Raw genomic sequence first — 21525 nt, 5'->3', positions numbered from 1 at the left:
TCATGTATTTCAACACCACTTCATGCTCCTCCTATTTTTCAGACCGTTTCATGCTCCTCATATTTTTGATACCTTTGAATCTCTTCATATTTTTCACACCTTTTGAGGCTTTTCATGTTTTTCAACACCGCTTCATGCTCCTCCTATTTTTCAGACCTTTTCATACTCCTCATATTTTTGACACCTTTTGAAGCTCTTCATATTTTTCACACGTTTTCAAACTCTTCATGTTTTTCAACACCGCTTCATGCGTCTCCTATATTTCAGACCGTTTCATGCTCCTCATATTTTTGACACCTTTTGAATCTCTTCGTATTTTTCACACCTTTTAAGCCTCTTCACGTTTTTGAACACCGTTTCTCTCTCATGATATTTTTGACACCTTTTGAAGCTCTTCATATATTTCACAACTTTTCAGGCTCTTCATGTTCTTCAACACTGCTTCATGCTCCTCCTACTTTTCAGACCATTTCATGCTCCTCGTTCTTTTGACAGGTTTTGAAGCTCTTCATATTTTTCACACCTTTTCAAGCTCTTCATGTTTTGAATACCGTTTCATGCTCCTCCTGTTTTTCAGAACGTTTCATGCTCCTCATATTTTTGACAACTTGTGAAGCTCCTCATATTTTTCACATCTTTTGAAGCTCTTCATATTTTTCACACCTTTTCAAGTTATTCATGATTTTCAACACCGCTTCATGATCCTCCTATGATTCAGACAGTTTCATGCTCCTCATATTTTTGACACCTTTTGAAGCTCCACATATTTTTCACACATTTTTAGGCACTTCATGTTTTTCTAAACCACTTCATGCTCCTCCTATTTTTCAGACCGTTTCATGCTCCTCATATTTTTGACACCTTTTGAAGCTCTTCATATTTTTCATAACTTTCCAGGCTCTTCATGGTTTTGAACAACATTTCATGCTACTCCTATTTTCCAGACCATTTCATGCTCCTCATATTTTTGACACCATTTGAATGTCTTCATATATCACACCTTTTCAGGCTCTTCATGTTTTTGAACAGCATTTCATGCTCCTCCTATTTTCCAGACCATTTCATGCTCCTCATATTTTGACACCTTTTGAAGCTCTTCATATTTTTCTCACCTTTTCAGGCTCTTCATGTTTTTCAACACCGCTTCATGCTCCTCCTATATTTCAGACTGTTTCATGCTCCTCATATTTTTGACACTTTTTGAAGCTCTTCATATTTTTCACACCTTTTCATGCTCTTCATGTTTTTCAACACCGTTTCAGGTTCCTCCTATTTTTGACATCTTTTGAATCTCTTCGTATTTTTCACATCTTTTCAGGCTCTTCACGTTTTTGAACACCGTTTCTCTCTCCTGATATTTTTGACACCTTTTGAAGCTCTTCATATATTTCACAACTTTTCAGGCTCTTCATGTTTTTCAACACTGCTTCATGCTCCTCCTACTTTTCAGACCATTTCATGCTCCTCATACTTTTGACAGGTTTTGAAGCTCTTCATATTTTTCACAACTTTTCAAGCTCTTCATGTTTTGAATACCGTTTCATGCTCCTCCTGTTTTTCAGAACGTTTCATGCTCCTCATATTTTTGACACCTGTTGAAGCTCTTCATATTTTTCACACCTTTTCAGCCTCTTCATGTTTTTCAACACCCGTTAATGTTCCTCCTATTTTTCAGACCGTTTCATGCTCCTCATATTTATACAACTTGTGAAGCTCCTCATATTTTTCACACCTTTTGAAGCTCTTCATATTTTTCACACCTTTTTAGGCTCTTCATGTTTTTGAACAACGTTTCATGCCTCTCCTATTTTTCAGACCGTTTCATGATCCTCCTTTATTTCAGACCGTTTCATGCTCCTCATATTTTTGGCACCTTTTGAAGTTCTTCATATTTTTCACACCTTTTCAGGCTCTTCATGTTTTTCAACACCGCTTCATGCTCCTCCTATTTTTCAGACCGTTTCATGCTCCTCATGTATTTCACACATTTTGAAGCTCTTTATATTTTTCACACGTTTTCAGGCTCCTCATGTTTTTGAACACGATTTCTTGCTCCTCCTATTTTTCAGACCGTTTCATGCTCCTCATATTTTTGACACCTTTTGGAGCTCTTCATATTTTTCACACCTTTTCAGGCTTTTCATGTTTTTCAACACCGCTTCATGATCCTCCTACTTTTCTGAGCGTTTCATGCTCCTCATATTTTTGAAACCTTTTGAATCTCTTCATATATTTCACACCTTTTCAGGCTCTTCATGTTTGTGAACACCGCTTCACGCTCCTCCTATTTTTCAGACCGTTTCATGCTCCTCATGTATTCCACACATTTTGAAGCTCTTAATATTTTTCACACCTTTTGAAGCTCTTCATGTTTTTCGAAGCTTTTCAGGCTCTTCATGTTCTTGAACACCGTTTCATGCTCCTCCTATTTTTCAGACCGTTTCATGCTCCGCCTATTTTTCAGACCGTTTCAACTCATCTCATTTTTGACAGCTTTTGAAATTTTTCATATTTTTCACAACTTTTGAAGCTCTTCATGTTTTTCAACACCGCTTCTTGCTCCTCTTATTTTTCAGACCGTTTCATGCTCCTCATATTTGTCACACCTTTTGAAGCTCTTCATATTTTTCACACCTTTTAAGGCTCTTCATGTTTTTCAACACCGCTTCATGCTCCTCCTATATTTCAGACCGTTTCATGCTCCTCATATTTTTGACACTTTTTGAAGCTCTTCATATTTTTCACACCTTTTCATGCTCTTCATGTTTTTCAACACCGTTTCAGGTTCCTCCTATTTTTGACATCTTTTGAATCTCTTCGTATTTTTCACATCTTTTCAGGCTCTTCACGTTTTTGAACACCGATTCTCTCTCCTGATATTTTTGACACCTTTTGAAGCTCTTAATATATTTCACAACTTTTCAGGCTCTTCATGTTTTTCAACACTGCTTCATGCTCCTCCTACTTTTCAGACCATTTCATGCTCCTCATACTTTTGACAGGTTTTGAAGCTCTTCATATTTTTCACAACTTTTCAAGCTCTTCATGTTTTGAATACAGTTTCATGCTCCTCCTGTTTTTCAGAACGTTTCATGCTCCTCATATTTTTGACACCTGTTGAAGCTCTTCATATTTTTCACACCTTTTCAGCCTCTTCATGTTTTTCAACACCAGTTAATGTTCCTCCTATTTTTCAGACCGTTTCATGCTCCTCATATTTTTGACAACTTGTGAAGCTCCTCATATTTTTCACACCTTTTGAAGCTCTTCATATTTTTCACACCTTTTTAGGCTCTTCATGTTTTTGAACAACGTTTCATTCCCCTCCTATTTTTCAGACCCTTTCATGCTCCTCATATTATTGGCACCTTTTGAGGTTCTTCATATTTTTCACACAATTTCAGGTTCTTCATGTTTTTCACCACCGCTTCATGATCATCCTATTTTTCAGACCGTTTCAGGCTCCTCTTGTATTTCACAACTTTTGAAGCTCTTCACATTTTTCACACCTTTTCAGGCTCTTCATGTTTTTGAACACCGTTTGATGCTCCTCATATTTTTGACACCTTTAAAGCTCTTCATATTTTTCAGACCTTTTCAGGCTCTTCATGTTTTTCAACACCGCTTCATTATGCTCCTATTTTTCAGAGCGTTTCATGCTCCTCATATTTTTGACACCTTTTGAATCTCTTCATATATTTCACACCTTTTCAGGCTCTTCATGTTTTTGAACACCGCTTCACGCTCCTCCTATTTTTCAGACTGTTTCCTGCTCCTCATGTATTTCACACCTTTTGAAGCTCTTCATATATTTCACACCTTTTGAAACTCTTCATATATTTCACAGCTTTTCAGGCTCTTCATGTTTTTGAACACCGTTTCATGCTCCTCCTATTTTTCAGACCGTTTCATGATCCTCCTTTATTTCAGACCGTTTCATGCTCCTCATATTTTTGGCACCTTTTGAAGTTCTTCATATTTTTCACACCTTTTCAGGCTCTTCATGTTTTTCAACACCGCTTCATGCTCCTCCTATTTTTCAGACCGCTTCATGCTCCTCATGTATTTCACACATTTTGAAGCTCTTTATATTTTTCACACGTTTTCAGGCTCCTCATGTTTTTGAAACGATTTCTTGCTCCTCCTATTTTTCAGACCGTTTCATGCTCCTCATATTTTTGACACCTTTTGAAGCTCTTCATATTTTTCACACCTTTTCAGGCTTTTCATGTTTTTCAACACCGCTTCATGATCCTCCTACTTTTCTGAGCGTTTCATGCTCCTCATGTATTCCACACATTTTGAAGCTCTTAATATTTTTCACACCTCTTGAAGCTCTTCATGTTTTTCGAAGCTTTTCAGGCTCTTCATGTTCTTGAACACCGTTTCATGCTCCTCATATTTTCAGACCGTTTCATCCTCCTCATATATTTGACACCTTTCAAAGCTCCTCATATTTTATTCACCTTTTCAGTCTTTTCATGTTTTTCAACACGGCTTCATGCTCCTCCTATTTTTCAGACCGTTTCATGCTCCTCATATTTTTGACTCTTTGAAGCTCTTCATATTTTTCACACCTTTTCATTCTCTTCATGTTTTTCAGCACCGCTTCCTGCTCTTCCTATTTTTCAGACGGTTTCATGCTCCTCATATATTTGACACCTTTTGAAGCTCTTCATATTTTTTACCTCTCTTCAGGCTCTTCATGTTTTTGAACACGGCTTCATGCTCCTCCTATTTTTCAGACCGTTTCATGCTCCTCATATTTTTCACACCTATTGAAGCTCTTCATATTTTTCACACCTTTTACGGCTCTTCATGTTTTTGAACACCGTTTCATGCTCCTCCTATTTTTCACACCGTTTCATGCTCCTCATATTTTTGACACCTTTGAATCTCTTCATATTTTTCACACCTTTTGAAACTCTTCTTATTTTTCACACGTTTTCAGTCTCTAAATGTTTTTCAACACCGCTTCATGCTCCTCCTATTTTTCAGACCTGTTCATGCTCCTCATATATTTGACACGTTTTGAAGCTCTTCATATTTTTCACACCTTTTCAGGCTCTTCATGTTTTTCAACACCGCTTCATGCTCCTCCTATATTTCAGACCGTTTCATGCTCCTCATATTTTTGACACCTTTTGAAGCTCTTCATATTTTTCACACGTTTTCAAACTCTTCATGTTTTTCAACACCGCTTCATGCGTCTCTTATATTTCAGACCGTTTCATGCTCCTCATATTTTTGACACCTTTTGAAGCTCTTCATATTTTTCACACCTTTTCATGCTCTTCATGTTTTTCAACACCGTTTCAGGCTCCTCCTATTTTTGACATCTTTTGAATCTCTTCGTATTTTTCACACCTTTTAAGGCTCTTCACGTTTTTGAACACCGTTTCTCTCTCCTGATATTTTTGACACTTTTTGAAGCTCTTCATATATTTCACAACTTTTCAGGTTCTTCATGTTCTTCAACACTGCTTCATGCTCCTCCGTTTTTTAAGACCGTTTCATGCTCCTCTTGTATTTCACACCTTTGGAAGCTCTTCATATTTTTCACACCTTTTCATGCTCTTCATGTTTTTAAACATCGCTACAATCCTCCTCCTATTCTTCAGACCGTTTCATGCTCCTCATATTTTTCAAACCTTTTGAAGCTCTTCATATTTTTCACACCTTTTCAGGCTCTTCATAATTTTCAACACCGCTTCATGCTCCTCCGTTTTTTAAGACCGTTTCATGCTCCTCATATTTTTGACACATTTTGAAGCTCCTCATATTTTTCACACTTTTTGAAGCTCTTCATATATATCACACTTTTTCAGTATCTTCATGTTTTCAACACCACTTCATGCTCCTCCTATTTTTCAGACCGTTTCATGCTCATCTCATTATTGACAGCTTTTGAAGCTCTTCATATATTTCACACCTTTTGAAGCTCTTCATATTTTTCACACCTTTTCAGGCTCTTCATATTTTTGAACATCGTTTCATGCACCTCCTATTTTTCAGACCATTTCATGCTCCTTATATTTTTGACACTTTTTGAAGCTCTTCATATATTTCACACCTTTTCAGGCTCTTCATGTTTTTGAACACCGCTTCATGCTCCTCCTATTTTTCAGACCATTTCATGCTCCTCATAGTTTTGACACCATTTGAAGCTCTTCATATATTTCACACCTTTTCAGGCTCTTCCTTTTTTTCAACACCACTTCATGCTCGTCCTATTTGTCAGACCGTTTCATGCTCATCTGATTTTTGACACCTTTTGAAGCTCTTCATATTTTTCACACCTTTTGAAGCTCTTCATATTTTCCACACGTTTTCAGGCTCTTCATGTTTTTGAACACCGCTTCATGCTCCTCATATTTTTCAGACCGTTTCGTTCTCCTCATATTCTTGACACCTTATGAAGCTCTTCATATATTTCACACCTTTTCAGGCTTTTCATGTTTTTAACACCACTTCATGCTCCTCCTATTTTTCAGACCATTTCCTGATCTTCGATTTTTGACACCTTTTGAAGTTCTTCATATTTTTCACACCTTTTGAAGCTCTTAATATTTTTCACACGTTTTCAGGCTCTTCACGTTTTTTAACAACGCTTCATGCTCCTCCTATTTTTCAGACCGTTTCATGCTCCTCATATATTTGACACGTTTTGAAGCTCTTCATATTTTTCACACCTTTTCAGGCTCTTCATGTTTTTGAACACCGTTTCATGCTATTCCTATTTTTCAAACTGTTTCATGGTCCTCATATTTGTTACACCTTTTGAAGCTATTCATATATTTTACACCTTTTCAGTGTCTTCTTGTTTTTCAACACAGCTTCATTCTCCTCCTATTTTACAGACCGTTTCATGCTCCTCATATTTTTGACACCTTTTGAAGCTCTTCATATTTTTCACTCTTTTCAGGCTCTTCATGTATTTGAAAACCGCCTCATGCTCCTCCTATTTTTCAGACCGTTTCATGTCCAAATGTATTTCACACCTTTTGAAGCTCTTTATATTTTTCAAAACTTTTCAGGCCCTTCATGTGTTTGATCAGCATTTCATGCTCCTCCAATTTTTCAGACCGTTTCATGTCCAAATGTATTTCACACTTTTTGAAGCTCTTTATATTTTTCAAAACTTTTCAGGCCCTTCATGTGTTTGATCAGCATTTCATGCTCCTCCTATTTTTCAGACCGTTTCATGCTCCTCATATTTTTGACACCTTTTGAAGCTCTTCATATTTTTCACATTATTTCAGGCTCTTCATGTATTTGAACTCCGCTTCATGCTCCTCCTATTTTTCAGACCGTTTTATCCTACTCATATTTTTGACACCTTTTGAAGCTCTTCATATTTTTCACAACTTTTCAGGCTCTTCATGTTTTTGAGCACATCTTCATGCTCCTCCTATTTTTCAGAGAGTTTCATGTTCCTCATGTATTTTACACCTTTTGAAGCTCTTCCTATTTTTCACACCTTTTCAACCTCTTCATGTTTTTGAACACCGATTCATGCTCTTCCTATTTTTCAAACCGTTTCATGGTCCTCATATTTTTGACACCTGTTGAAGCTCTTCATATTTTTCACACCTTTTCAAGCTCTTCATGTTTTTGAACACCGCTTCATGATCCTCCTATTTTTCAGACCGTTTCATTATCTTCATATTTTTGACACCTTTTGAAGCTCTTCATATTTTTCACACCTTTTCAAGCTCTTCATGTTTTTGAACACCGATTCATGCTCTTCCTATTTTTCAAACCGTTTCATGGTCCTCATATTTGTTACACCTTTTGAAGCTATTCATATATTTCACACCTTTTCAGGCTCTTCATGTTTTTCAACACAACTTCATGCCTCTCCTATTTTTCCGACCGTTTCATCCTCCTCACATTTTTGACACCTTTTGAAGCTCTTCATATTTTTCACAACTTTTGAAGCTCTTCATATTTTTCACACCTGTTCAGGATCTTCATGTTTTTGATCACCGTTTCATGCTCCTCCTATTTTTCAGACCGTTTCATGCTACTCATATTTTTGACACCTTTTGAAGCTCTCCATATTTTTCACACCTTTTCAGGCTCTTCATATTTTTGAACACCGCTTCATGCTCCTCCAATTTTTCAGGCCGTTTAATGCTCCTCAAAGTTTTGACACCTTTTGAAGCTCTTCATATGTTTCACACATTTTCAGGCTCTTCATTTTTTTCAACACCACTTCATGCTCCTCCTATTTTTCAGAACGTTTATTGCTCATCTCATTTTTTACACCTTTTGAAGCTCTTCATATTTTTCACACCTTTTCAGGCTCTTCTTGTTTTTCACACCTTTTCAGGCTCCTCATGTTTTTGAACACCATTTCATGCTTCTCCTATTTTGCAGACCGTTTCATTCTCCTCATATTTTTGACACCTTTTGAAGCTCTTCATATATTTCACACCTTTTCAGGCTTTTCATTTTTTTCAACACCACTTCATGCTCCTCCTATTTTTCAGACCGTTTCATGCTCATCTCATTATTGACAGCTTTTGAAGCTCTTCATATATTTCACACCTTTTGAAGCTCTTCATATTTTTCACACCTTTTCAGGCTCTTCATATTTTTGAACATCGTTTCATGCACCTCCTATTTTTCAGACCATTTCATGCTCCTTATATTTTTGACACTTTTTGAAGCTCTTCATATATTTCACACCTTTTCAGGCTCTTCATGTTTTTGAACACCGCTTCATACTCCTCCTATTTTTCAGACCGTTTCATGCTCCTCATAGTTTTGACACCATTTGAAGCTCTTCATATATTTCACACCTTTTCAGGCTCTTCCTTTTTTTCAACACCACTTCATGCTCGTCCTATTTGTCAGACCGTTTCATGCTCATCTGATTTTTGACACCTTTTGAAGCTCTTCATATTTTTCACACCTTTTGAAGCTCTTCATATTTTCCACACGTTTTCAGGCTCTTCATGTTTTTGAACACCGCTTCATGCTCCTCATATTTTTCAGACCGTTTCGTTCTCCTCATATTCTTGACACCTTATGAAGCTCTTCATATATTTCACACCTTTTCAGGCTTTTCATGTTTTTAACACCACTTCATGCTCCTCCTATTTTTCAGACCATTTCCTGATCTTCGATTTTTGACACCTTTTGAAGTTCTTCATATTTTTCACACCTTTTGAAGCTCTTAATATTTTTCACACGTTTTCAGGCTCTTCACGTTTTTTAACAACGCTTCATGCTCCTCCTATTTTTCAGACCGTTTCATGCTCCTCATATATTTGACACGTTTTGAAGCTCTTCATATTTTTCACACCTTTTCAGGCTCTTCATGTTTTTGAACACCGTTTCATGCTATTCCTATTTTTCAAACTGTTTCATGGTCCTCATATTTGTTACACCTTTTGAAGCTATTCATATATTTTACACCTTTTCAGTGTCTTCTTGTTTTTCAACACAGCTTCATTCTCCTCCTATTTTACAGACCGTTTCATGCTCCTCATATTTTTGACACCTTTTGAAGCTCTTCATATTTTTCACACTTTTCAGGCTCTTCATCTATTTGAAAACCGCCTCATGCTCCTCCTATTTTTCAGACCGTTTCATGTCCAAATGTATTTCACACCTTTTGAAGCTCTTTATATTTTTCAAAACTTTTCAGGCCCTTCATGTGTTTGATCAGCATTTCATGTTCCTCCAATTTTTCAGACCGTTTCATGTCCAAATGTATTTCACACCTTTTGAAGCTCTTTATATTTTTCAAAACTTTTCAGGCCCTTCATGTGTTTGATCAGCATTTCATGCTCCTCCTATTTTTCAGACCGTTTCATGCTCCTCATATTTTTGACACCTTTTGAAGCTCTTCATATTTTTCACATTATTTCAGGCTCTTCATGTATTTGAACTCCGCTTCATGCTCCTCCTATTTTTCAGACCGTTTTATCCTACTCATATTTTTGACACCTTTTGAAGCTCTTCATATTTTTCACAACTTTTCAGGCTCTTCATGTTTTTGAGCACATCTTCATGCTCCTCCTATTTTTCAGAGAGTTTCATGTTCCTCATGTATTTTACACCTTTTGAAGCTCTTCCTATTTTTCACACCTTTTCAACCTCTTCATGTTTTTGAACACCGATTCATGCTCTTCCTATTTTTCAAACCGTTTCATGGTCCTCATATTTTTGACACCTGTTGAAGCTCTTCATATTTTTCACACCTTTTCAAGCTCTTCATGTTTTTGAACACCGCTTCATGATCCTCCTATTTTTCAGACCGTTTCATTATCTTCATATTTTTGACACCTTTTGAAGCTCTTCATATTTTTCACACCTTTTCAAGCTCTTCATGTTTTTGAACACCGATTCATGCTCTTCCTATTTTTCAAACCGTTTCATGGTCCTCATATTTGTTACACCTTTTGAAGCTATTCATATATTTCACACCTTTTCAGGCTCTTCATGTTTTTCAACACAACTTCATGCCTCTCCTATTTTTCCGACCGTTTCATGCTCCTCACATTTTTGACACCTTTTGAAGCTCTTCATATTTTTCACAACTTTTGAAGCTCTTCATATTTTTCACACCTGTTCAGGATCTTCATGTTTTTGATCACCGTTTCATGCTCCTCCTATTTTTCAGACCGTTTCATGCTACTCATATTTTTGACACCTTTTGAAGCTCTCCATATTTTTCACACCTTTTCAGGCTCTTCATATTTTTGAACACCGCTTCATGCTCCTCCAATTTTTCAGGCCGTTTAATGCTCCTCAAAGTTTTGACACCTTTTGAAGCTCTTCATATGTTTCACACATTTTCAGGCTCTTCATTTTTTTCAACACCACTTCATGCTCCTCCTATTTTTCAGAACGTTTATTGCTCATCTCATTTTTTACACCTTTTGAAGCTCTTCATATTTTTCACACCTTTTCAGGCTCTTCTTGTTTTTCACACCTTTTCAGGCTCCTCATGTTTTTGAACACCATTTCATGCTTCTCCTATTTTGCAGACCGTTTCATTCTCCTCATATTTTTGACACCTTTTGAAGCTCTTCATATATTTCACACCTTTTCAGGCTTTTCATTTTTTTCAACACCACTTCATGCTCCTCCTATTTTTCAGACCGTTTCATGCTCCTCATATTTTTGACACATTTTTAAGCTCTTCATATTTTTCACACCTTTTCAGGCTCTTCATGTTTTTGAACACCGCTTCATGCTCCTCTTATTTTTCAGACCGTTTCATGCTCATCTCATATTTGACACCTTTTGAAGCTCTTCATATTTTCACACATTTTCAAGCTCTTCATGTTTTTCAGCACCGGTTTATGATCCTCCTATTTTTAAGAACTTCTCATGCCCATCTCATTTTTGACAGCTTTTGAAGCGTTTCATATTTTTCACAAATTTTCAGGCTCCTCATGTTTTTGAACCCCGCTTCATGATCCTCTTATTTTTCAGAGAGTTTCATGCTCCTCATGTATTTCACACCTTTTGAAGCTCTTCGTATTTTTCACACCTTTTCAGGCTCTTCATGTTTTTCCACACCACTTCATGCTTCTCCTATTTTTCAGCCCGTTTCATGCTCCTCATGTATTTCACACCTTTTGAAGCTCTTCATATTTTTCACACCTTTTAAGGCTCTTCATGTTTTTGAACACCACTTCATGCTCCTCCTATTTTTCAGACCGTTTCATGTTCCTCCTATTTTTCAGATCATTTCATGCTCCTCATATTTTTGACACCTTTTGAAGCTCTTCATATTTTTCACACGTTTTCAGGCTCTTCATGTTTTTCAACTCCACTTCATTCTCCTCGTATTTTTAAGACCGTTTCATCCTCCTCATATTTTTTACACCTTTAGAACCTCTTAATATTTTACACACCTTTTCAGGTTCTTCATGTTTTTCAACACCGCTTCATACTCCTCCTCTTTTTCAGACCGTTTCATGCTCCTCATATATTTGACACCTTTTGAAGCTCTTCATTTTTCTCACACCTTTTCAGGTTCTTCATGTTTTTCAACACCGCTTCATTCTCCTACTATTTTTCAGACCGTTTCATGCTCATCTCATTTTTGACACCTTTTAAAGCTCTTCATATTTTTCACATCTTTTGAAGCTCTTCGTATTTTTCACACGTTTTCAGGCTCTACATGTTTTTCAACCCTGCTTCTTGATTCTCCTATTTTTCAGACCGTTTCATGCTCCTCATATTTTTGACAACTTTTGAAGCTCTTCATATTTTTCACACCTTTTCAGGCTCTTCATGTTTTTGAACACCGTTTCATGCTCCTCCTATTTTTCAGACCGTTTCGTGCTCCTCATATTTTTGACACGTTTTGAAGCTCTTCATATTTTTCACACCTTTTCAGGTTCTTCATGTTTTTCAACACCGCTTCATGCCCTCCTATATTTCAGACCGTTTCATGCTCATCTAATTTTTGACACCTTTTGAAGCTCTTCATATTTTTCACACTTTTTCAGGCTCTTCATGTTTTTCAACACCGTTTCATGCTGCTTCTATTTTTCAGACCGTTTCATGCTCCTCATATTTTTGACACTTTTTGAAGCTCTCAATATTTTTCACACCTTTTCAGGCTCTTCATGTTTTTGAACAACGCTTCATGCTCCTCCTATTTTTCAGACCGTTTCATGCTCCTCAAATTTTTTACACATTCTGAAGCTTTTCATATTTTTCACACCTTTTCATGCTCTTCGTGTTTTTGATCACCGCTTCATGCTCCTCCTATTTTTGAGACCGTTTCATGCTCCTCATATTTTTGACACCTTTTGAAGCTCTTCATATTTTTCACACCTGTTCAGGCTCTTCATGTTTTTGACCACCGGTTTATGCTCCTCGTATTTTTCAGACAGTTTTATGCTCCTCATAATTTTGTCTCCTTTTTAAGCTCTTCAGATATTTCACACCTTTTCAGGCTCTTCATGTTGTTTAACACCGCTTTTTGCTCCTCTATTTTTCAGATAGTTTCATGTTCCTCCTATTGTTCAGACCGTTTCATGCTCCTCATATTTTTGACAACTTTTGAAGCTCTTCATATTTTTCACACCTTTTCAGGCTCTTCATGTTATTGAACACCGTTTCATGCTCCTCCTATTTTTCAGACTGTTTCGTGCTCCTCATATTTTTGACACGTTTTGAAGCTCTTCATATTTTTCACACCTTTTCAGGCTCTTCATGTTTTTCAACACCGCTTCATGCCCTCCTATATTTCAGACCGTTTCATGCTCATCTAATTTTTGACACCTTTTGAAGCTCTTCATATTTTTCACACGTTTTGAAGCTCTTCATATTTTTCACACTTTTTCAGGCTCTTCATGCTTTTCAACACCGTTTCATGCTGCTTCTATTTTTCAGACCGTTTCATGCTCCTCATATTTTTGACACCTTTTGAAGCTCTCAATATTTTTCACACCTTTTCAGGCTCTTCATGTTTTTGAGCAACGCTTCATGCTCCTCCTATTTTTCAGACCGTTTCATGCTCCTCAAATTTTTTACACATTTTGAAGGTTTTCATATTTTTCACACCTTTTCATGCTCTTCGTGTTTTTGACCACCGCTTCATGCTCCTCCTATTTTTCAGACCGTTTTATGCTACTCATATTTTTGACACGTTTTGAAGCTCTTCATATTTTTCACACCTTTTCAAGCTCTTCATGTTTTTAAACACCGCTTCATTCTCCTCCTATTTTTGAGACCGTTTCATGCTCCTCATATTTTTGACACCTTTTGAAGCTCTTCATATTTTTCTCACCTTTTCAGGCTCTTCATGTTTTTCACCACCGGTTCATGCTCCTCGTATTTTTCAGACAGTTTTATGCTCGTCATAATTTTCTCTCCTTTTTAAGCTCTGCATATTTTTCACACCTTTTCAGTCTCTTCATGTATTTGAGGACCGCTTCATGCTCCTCCTGTTTTTCAGACCGTTTCATGCTCCTCATATTTTTGACACCTTTTTAAGCTCTTCATATTTTTCACACTTTTTCAGGCTCTTCATGTGTTTCAACACCGCTTAATTCTCATCGTATTTTTCAGAATCTTTCTTGCTCCTCATATTTTTGACCCCTTTTGAAGCTCTTCATATTTTTCAAACCTTTTCAGGCTCTTCATATTTTTGACCACCGCTTCATGCTGCTCCTATTTTTATGACCGTTTAATGCTCCTCATATTTTTGAGACCTTTTGAAGCTCTTCATATATTTCAAACCTTTTCAGGATCTTCATGTTTTTTTACACGGCTTCATGCTCCTCCTATTTTTCAGACCGTTTCATTCCCCTCATATTTTTGACACCTTTGAAGCTCTTCACATATTTCACAACTTTTAAGGCTCCTCATGTTTTCAACACCGCTTCATGCTCCTCCTATATTTCAGTCGTTTCATGCTTCTCATATTTTTGACACCTTTTGAAGCTCTTCATATTTTTCACACCTTTTCAGGATCTTCATATTTTTGACGTCTGCTTCATGCCCCTGCTATTTTTCAGAATGTTTCATGCACCTCATATTTTTGAAACCTTTTGAAGCTCTTCATATTTTTCACACCTTTTCAGGTTCTTCATGTTTTTGAACACCGCTTCATGCTCCTCCTATTTTTCAGACCGTTTTATGCTCCTCCTAATTTTAACACCCTTGAAGCTCTTCATATTTTTCACACCTTTTCAGGCTCTCCATGTTTTTGAACACCGTTTCATGCTCCTCCTATTTTTCAGACTGTTTTATGCTCCTCATATATTTGACACCTTTGAAGCTCTTCAGATATTTCACACCTTTTCAGGCTCTTCATGTTGTTTAACACCGCTTTTTGCTCCTCTATTTTTCAGATAGTTTCATGTTCCTCCTATTGTTCAGACCGTTTCATCCACCTCATATTTTTCACAACTTTTGAAGCTCTTCATATTTTTCACACCTTTTCAGGCTCTTCATGTTATTCAACACAGCTTCATGCTCCTCCTATTTTTCAGACCGTTTCATGCACCTCATATTTTTCACACCTTTTGTAGCTCTTCATATTTTTCACACCTTTTCAGGCTCTTCATGTTTTTGAACACCGCTTCATGCTCCTCCTATTTTTTAGACCGTTTCATGCTCCACATATTTTTGACACCTTTTGAAGCTCTTTATATTTTTCACATCTTTTCAGGCTCTTCATGTTTTTCAACACCGCTTCATGCTCCTACTATTTTTCAGACCGTTTCATGCTCCGCATACTTTTGACACCTTTTGAAGCTCTTCATATTTCTCACACCTTTTCAGGCTCTTCATGTTTTTCAACACTGCTTCATGGTGCTCCTATTTTTCAGACCATTTCATGCTCCTCATATGTTTGACACGTTTTGAAGCTCTTCATATTTTTCACACTTTTTCAGGCTCTTCATGTTTTTCAACACCGTTTCATGCTCCTCCTAATTTTCAGACTGTTTCATGCACCTCATATTATTGACACCTTTTGAAGCTCTTCATATTTTTCACACTTTTTCAGGCTTTTCATATTTTTCAACACCGTTTAATGAGACTCCTATTTTTCAGACCGTTTCATGCTCCTCATATTTTTGAGACCTTTTGAAGCTCTTCATAATTTTGACACCTTTTCAGGCTCTTAATTTTTTTCAACACCGCTTCATGCTCCTCCTATATTTCAGACCGTTTCATGCTCCTCATATTTTTAACACTTTTTAAGCTCTTCATATATTTCAAACCTTTTCAGGCTCTTCATGTTTTTCAACACCGCTTCATGCTCCTCCTATTTTTCAGTCGTTTCATGCTTCTCATATTTTTGACACCTTTTAAACTCTTCATATTTTTCACACATTTTCATGCTCTTCATCTTTTTCAAAACCGTTTCATGCTCATCCTATTTTTCAGGCTCTTTCATGCTCCTAATATTTTGACACCTTTTGAAGCTCTTCATATTTTTGACACCTTTTCAGGCTCTTCATGTTTTTGTAAACCGCTTCATGCTCCTCCTATTTTTCAGACCGCTTCCTGATCCTCATAATTTTCACACCTTTTGAAGCTCTTCATATTTTTCACACCTTTTCAGGCTCTTCATGTTTTTGAACACCGCTTCATGCTCCTCCTATTTTTCAAACTGTTTCATGCTCCTCATATTTTTGACACCTTTTGATGCTCTTCATATTTTTCACGCCTTTTCAGGCTCTTCATGTTTTTCAACACCGCTTCATGCTCCTCGTATTTTTCAGACCGTTTCATGCTTCTCATAATTTTGACACCTTTTCTAGCTCTTCATATATTTCACACCTTTTCATGCTCTTCATGTTTTTCAACACCGTTTCATGCTCCTGCTATTTTTCATACGGTTTTATCCTACTCATATTTTTGACTCGTTTTGAAGCTCTTCATATTTTTCACACCTTTTCAGGCTCTTCATGTTTTTAAACACCGCTTCTTGCTCCTCCTATTTTACAGACCTTTTCATTCTCCTCATGTATTTCAACCTTTTGAAGCTCTTCCTATTTTTCACATCTTTTCAGGCTCTTCATGTTTTTCAACACCGTTTCATGATCCTCCTATTTTTCAGACTTTTTCCTGCTCCTCATATTTTTCACACATTTTGAAACTCTTCACATTTTTCACACCTTTTCAGGCTCTTCATGTTTTACAACAATGCATCATGCTCCTCCTATTTTTCTGACTGTTTCATGCTCCTCATATTTTTGACACCTTTTGATGCTCTTCATATTTTTAACACCTTTTCAAGCTCTTCATGTTTTTCAACAAAGCTTCATGCTCCTCCTATTTTTCAGACCATTTAATGCACCTCATGTATTTCACGTCTTTTGAAGCTCTTCATATTTTTCACACATTTTCAGGCTCTTCATGTTTTTGAACAACGTTTCATGCTCCTCCTATTTTTCAGACTGTTTCATGCTCCTCATATTTTTGACACCTTTTGAAGCTCTTCATATTTTTCACACCTTTTCAGGCTCTTCATGTTTTTGAACACAGCTTCATGCTCCTCCTATTTTTCAGACCGTTTCATGCTCCTCATATTTAACACGTTTTGAAGCTCTTCAGTTATTCCACACCTTTTCAGGCTCTTCATGATTTTAAACAGCGTTTCATGTTCCTCCTATTTTTCAGTCGTTTCATGCTTCTCATATTTTTGACACCTTTTGAAGCGATTCATATGTTTCACACCTTTTCATGCGCTTCATCTTTTCAAAACCGTTTCATGCTCATCCTATTTTTCAAGATGTTTCATGCACCTCATATATTTGACACCTTTTGAAGCTCTTCATATTTTTCACTCCTTTTCAGGCTCTTCATGTTTTTCAACACCGCTTCTTGCTCCTCCTGTTTTTCAGACCGTTTCATGCTCCTCATATTTTTGACACCTGTTGAAGCTCTTCATATTTCTCACAACTTTTCAGGTTCTTCATGTTTTTCAACACCGCTTCATGCTCCTCCTATTTTTCAGAGCGTTTCATGCTCATCTCATTTTTGACACCTTTTGAAGCTCTTCATATTTTTCACATCTTTTGAAGCTCTTTATATTTTTCACACATTTTCAGGCTCTTCATGTTTTTCAACAAGAAAGGGCTCCGTGAACCCCAAATCAACTCAAGGTGAGAGCTTATTCCCTGGCTTCGACTCAAGAGGAATACCAACTTTCCACAAGCACGTCAAGAGGAGGCTTCTCTCAGCTACAGGTATGTGAGAGGGACCCTGAGTTTGTGGCCTCAAGTGGAATGGACACCGAGATGCTCTGACCCGAAGTAAGGCCGGATATCCCGGCAGTGAATTGAATGCAGGCTCGTCTTGCATCTCCCAAGACGAAGGGATGTCTGAATCCCCTTTGGAGACCACAGAGAAAGACCTAGTTCTCTGGCTCATCGCGACCGGAGGCCTCACATCCTTTGAAAACTCGTGAGGTCTGCGGAGATCAATGCTTCCAAAGGAGACGATGCCTGACTCCTCTTGAAAATGGATAGGAGTCCCAGGTTCCCTGTGGCACGTGGAAAGGGACAATGGGTCTCCCGCCTCACGTGGCGACGCGTCCCAATTGCCATGCCAAGACTCGAGGAGAATCCCGAGGTGTCCCTCGCACCTAGGCCGGAGTCCTGACGTCGCTGTACAAACACGTGTATGGAAGGGCCCTCGCCGTCGTAACTCGAGAATATACCCCAGGTTCCGGCCGCAACTCGAGAAAAACCATGAGACTTCCCCCTCGCCGCGAGATGAGGCCCGATTCCCCTGCACTGGTGCAGAGCAATTCCGTGTTCCACATCAAACATGAAAGGAGACTTGATTTCCTTGATGGCACTCCAGAGAGTTTCCAAGATCACTGTCTCAAGTCTAGAGGGATCCTGAGGTCACTGTAGCAACACGAAAAGGCTCCGTGGACCCCAAATCAACTCGAGATGAGAGCTTAGTCCCTGGCTTCGACTCAAGAGAAATACCAACTTTCCACAAGCACCTCAAGAGGAGGATTCTCTCAGCTACAGGTATGTGAGAGGGACCCTGAGTTTGTGCACTCAAGTGGAATGGACACTGAGATGCTCTGACTCGAAGTAAGGCCGGATATCCCTGCAGTGAATTGATTGCAGGCTCGTCTTGCATCTCCCAAGACGAAGGGATGTCTGAATCCCCTGTAGAGACCACAGAGAAAGACCTAGTTCTCTGCCTCATCGCGACCGGAGGCCTCACATCATTTGAAAACTGGAGAGGTCGGCGGAGATCAATGCTTCCAAAGGAGACGATGCCTGACTCCTCTTGAAAATGGATAGGAGTCCCAGGATCCCTGTGGCACGTGGAAAGGTACCCTGGGTCTCCCGCCTCATGTGGAGACGCGTCCTAATTGCCATGACAAGACTCGAGGAGAATCCTGAGGTGTCCCTCGCACCTAGGCAGGAGTCCTGACGTCCCTGAACAAACACGTGCCTGGAAGGGCCCTCCCCGTCGTAATTCGAGAATATACCCCAGGTTCTGCCCGCAACTCGAGAAAAACCATGAGACTTCCCCCTCGCCATGAGATGAGGCCCGATTCCCCTGCACTGCGTGCAGAGCAATTCCGTGTTCCACATCAAACGTGAAAGGAGCCTTGATTTCCTTGATGGCCCTCCAGAGAAAACCCAAGATCACTGTCTCAAGTCTAGAGGGATCCTGAGGTCACTGGAGCAACACAAAAGGGCTCTGTGGACCCCAAATCAACTCGAGAAGAGAGCTTAGTCCCTGGCTTCGACTCAAGAGGAATACCAACTTTCCACAAGCACCTCAAGAGGAGGCTTCTCTCATCAACCGGTATGTGAGAGGGACCCTGAGTTTGTGGCCTCAAGTGGAATGGACACCGAGATGCTCTGACTCGAAGTAAGGCCGGATATCCCTGCAGTGAATTGAATGCAGGCTCGTCTTGCATCTCCCAAGACGAAGGGATGTCTGAATACCCTGTGGAGACCACAGAGAAAGACCTAGTTCTCCGCCTCATCGCGGTCGGAGACCTCACATCCTTTGAAAACTCGACAGGTCCGCGGAGATCAATGCTGCCAAAGGAGACGATGCCTGACTCCTCTTGAAAATGGAATGGAGTTCCAGGATCCCTGTGGCACGTGGAAAGGGAACCTGGGTCTCCCGCTTCACGTGGAGACGCGTCCCAATTGCCATGCCAAGACTCGAGGAGAATCCCGAGTTTTCCGTCGCACCTAGGCTGGAGTCCTTACGTCGTTGAACAAACACGTGTCTGGAAGGCCCTCCCCGTCGTAACTCGAGAATATACCCCAGTTTAAGGCCACAACTCGAGAAAAACCATGAGACTTCCCCCTCGCCGCGAGATGAGGCCCGATTCACCTGCACTGCGTGCAGAGCAATTTCGTGTTCCACATCAAACGTGAAAGGAGCCTTGATTTCCTTGATGGCACTCCAGAGAAAACCCAAGATCACTGTCTCAAGTCTAGAGGGATCCTGAGGTCACTGGAGCAACACGAAAGGGTTCCGTGGACCCCAAATCAACTCGAGATGAGAGCTTAGTCCCTGGCTTCGACTCAAGAGGAATACCAACTTTCCACAAGCACCTCAAGAGGAGGCTTCTCTCAGCTACAGGTATGTGAGAGGGACCCTGAGTTTGTGGCCTCAAGTGGAATGGACACCGAGATGCTCTGACTCGAAGTAAGGCCAGATATCCCTGCAGTGAATTGAATGCAGGCTCGTCTTGCATCTCCCAAGACGAAGAGATGTCTGAATCCCCTGTGTAGACCACAGAGAAAGACCTAGTAATCCGCCTCAACGCGACCGGCGGCCTCACATCCTTTGAAAACTCGAGAGGTCTGCGGAGATCAATGATTCCAAAGGAGACGATGCCTGACTCCTCTTGAAAATGGATAGGAGTCCCAGGATCCATGTGGCACGTCGAAAGGGACACTGGGTCTCCCGCCTCACGTGGAGACGCGTCCCAATTGCCATGCCAAGACTCGAGGAGAATCCCGAGGTGTCCCTCGCACCTAGGCAGGAGTCCTGACGTCGCTGAACAAACACGTGTCTGGAAGGGCCCTCCACGTCGTAACTCGAGAATATACCCCAGGTTCCGGCCGCAACTCGACAACAACCATGAGACTTCCCCCTCTCCGCGAGATGAGGCCCGATTCACCTGCACTGCATGCAGAGCAATTCCGTGTTCCACATCAAACGTGAAAGGAGCCTTGATTTCCTTGATGGCCCTCCAGAGAAAACCCAAGATCACTGTCTCAAGTCTAGAGGGATCCTGAAGTCACTGGAGCAACACGAAAGGGCTCTGTGGACCCCAAATCAACTCGAGATGAGAGCTTAGTCCCTGGCTTCGTCTCAAGAGGAATACCAACTTTCCACAAGCACCTCAAGAGGAGGCTTCTCTCAGCTACAGGTATGTGAGAGGGACCCTGAGTTTGTGGCCTCAAGTGGAATGGACACCGAGATTCTCTGACTCGAAGTAAGGCCGGATATCCCTGCAGTGAATTGAATGCAGGCTAGTCTTGAATCTCCCAAGACGAAGGGATGTCTGAATCCCCTGTAGAGACCACAAGAAAGACCTAGTTCTCCGCCTCATCTCGTCCGGAGGCCACACATCCTTTGAAAACTCGAGAGGTCCGCGGAGATCAATGCTTCCAAAGGAGACGATGCCTGACTCCTCTTGAAAATGGATAGGAGTCCCAGGATCCCTGTGGCACGTCGAAAGGGACACTGGGTCTCCCGCCTCACGTGGAGACGTGTCCCAATTGCCATGCCAAGACTCGAGGAGAATCCCGAGGTGTCCCTCGCACCTAGGCAGGAGTCCTGACGTCGCTGAACAAACACGTGTCTGGAAGGGCCCTCCCCGTCGTAACTCGAGAATATACCCCAGGTTCCGGCCGCAACTCGACAAAAACCATGAGACTTCCCCCTCGCCGCGAGATGAGGCCCGATTCCCCTGCACTGCATGCAGAGCAATTCCGTGTTTCACATCAAACTTGAAAGGAGCCTTGAGTTCCTTGATGGTACTCCAGAGAAAACCCAAGATCACTGTCTCAAGTCTAGAGGGATCCT

This window comes from Dama dama, unplaced genomic scaffold, assembly GCF_033118175.1.
Source record: "Dama dama isolate Ldn47 unplaced genomic scaffold, ASM3311817v1 ptg000125l, whole genome shotgun sequence".
NCBI classification, from domain to species: Eukaryota; Metazoa; Chordata; class Mammalia; order Artiodactyla; family Cervidae; genus Dama; species Dama dama.
This window is presented reverse-complemented; position numbering follows the sequence as displayed.